Source organism: Arachis stenosperma, chromosome 9 (genome assembly GCF_014773155.1).
Source record: "Arachis stenosperma cultivar V10309 chromosome 9, arast.V10309.gnm1.PFL2, whole genome shotgun sequence".
In the NCBI taxonomy this organism is placed as follows: domain Eukaryota; kingdom Viridiplantae; phylum Streptophyta; class Magnoliopsida; order Fabales; family Fabaceae; genus Arachis; species Arachis stenosperma.
In genome coordinates this window covers 102795320-102797289 of record NC_080385.1, presented here as the reverse complement: position 1 = coordinate 102797289, position 1970 = coordinate 102795320, and the positions used below count along the sequence as shown (strand labels likewise).

The following is a 1970-nucleotide window of genomic DNA, read 5'->3' as shown; positions in this document are numbered from 1 at the left end:
CATCCTCCCAAGTCTCATTTCTAAATAACTTGTCATTTAGCTTCATGATTGCTCCAAGGTATTTAGCAACTTGCTCTTCATTGACATACTCATCCTCTTCAGAAGAAGAATACTCATCAGAGCTCATGAATGGCAGAAGTAAGTCCAATGGAATCTCTATGGTCTCATTTTGAGCCTTAGATTCCCATGGTTCCTCATTGGGGAACTCGGAGGAGGTTGATGCACGCCCATTGAGGCCTTCCTCAGTGGCGTCTACTTCCTCTCTTTTCTCTCCAAATTCGGCCATGTTTATGGCTTTGCACTCTCTTTTTGGATTTTCTTCTGTATTGCTTGGGAGAGTACTTGGAGGGAGTTCAGTAACTTTCTTGCTCAGCTGTCCCACTTGTGCTTCCAAATTCCTAATGGAAGACCTTGTTTCAGTCATGAAACTTTGAGTGGTTTTGATTAGATCAGAGACCATGGTTGCTAAGTCAGAGGGGTTCTGCTTAGGATTCTCTGTCTGTTGCTGAGAAGATGATGGAAAAGGCTTGCTATTGCTAAACCTGTTTCTTCCACCATTATTTTTGTTGAAACCTTGTTGAGGTTTCTCTTGATTCTTCCATGAGAAATTTGGGTGATTTCTCCATGAAGAATTATAGGTGTTTCCATAGGGTTCTCCTAGGTAATTCACCTCTTCAATTGAAGGGTTCTCAGGATCATAAGCTTCTTCCTCAGATGAAGCATCCTTAGTATTGCCAGGTGCATTTTGCATTCTAGACAGACTTTGAGAAATCAAATTGACTTGTTGAGTCAATATCTTGTTCTGAGCCAATATGGCATTCAGAGTATCAATCTCAAGAACTCCTTTCTTCTGACTTGTCCCATTGTTCACAGGATTCCTTTCAGAAGTGTACATGAATTGGTTATTTGCAACCATTTCAATGAGCTCTTGAGCTTCTGTAGGCGTCTTCTTCAGATGAAGAGATCCTCCAGCAGAGCTATCCAAAGACATCTTGGATAGTTCAGAGAGACCATCATAGAAAATACCTATGATGCTCCATTCAGAAAGCATGTCAGATGGACATTTTCTGATCAATTGTTTGTATCTTTCCCAAGCTTCATAGAGGGATTCACCATCCTTCTGTCTGAAGGTTTGGACTTCCACTCTAAGCTTACTCAATTTTTGAGGTGGAAAGAACTTTGCCAAGAAGGCATTGACTAGCTTTTCCCAAGAGTCTAGACTTTCCTTAGGTTGTGAGTCCAACCAAGTCCTAGCTCTGTCTCTTACAGCAAAAGGGAATAGCATAAGTCTGTAGACCTCAGGGTCAACCCCATTAGTCTTGACTGTGTCACAGATTTGCAAGAACTCAGCTAAAAACTGATGAGGATCTTCCATTGGAAGTCCATGGAACTTGCAATTCTGTTGCATTAGAGAAACTAATTGAGGCTTAAGCTCAAAGTTGTTTGCTCCAATGGCAGGGATAGAGATGCTTCTCCCATAGAAATTGGGAGTAGGTGCAGTAAAGTCACCCAGTACCTTCCTTGCATTGTTGGCATTGTTGTCGTTTTCGGCTGCCATGGCTTCTTCTTCTTTGAAGAATTCGGTTAGGTCCTCAACAGAGAGTTGTGCCTTAGCTTCTCTTAGCTTTCGCTTCAAAGTCCTTTCAGGTTCAGGGTCAGCTTCAACAAGAATGCCTTTGTCTTTGTTCCTGCTCATATGAAAGAGAAAAGAACAAGAAAATATGGAATCCTCTATGTCACAGTATAGAGATTCCTTGAGGTGTCAGAGGAAGAAAAATGGAAGACAGAGGTAGAAAATTCGAACTTATCAAAGGAGATGGAGTTCGAATTTTGCATTAAGGGATAGTGTTAGTCCAAAAATAGAAGGATGTGAGAAGAAGGGAAGTAATTTTCGAAAATTAAGTAAAAGATTTTGAAAACATTTTTAAAAAAACACTAATTGATTTTCGAAAATAAAAGTGGAAAAGAAA

The 1970-nt window shown here is 40.4% G+C and overlaps 1 non-coding gene across 1 annotated transcript; it reads left to right on the top strand.

The window, feature by feature from the left end:
* Window positions 1–1049: 1049 nt before the first annotated feature.
* On the top strand, window positions 1050–1153 carry LOC130953911 (small nucleolar RNA R71). The gene has a single exon (XR_009076072.1). It is a non-coding gene; the product is annotated as a small nucleolar RNA R71 (small nucleolar RNA).
* Window positions 1154–1970: the final 817 nt, after the last annotated feature.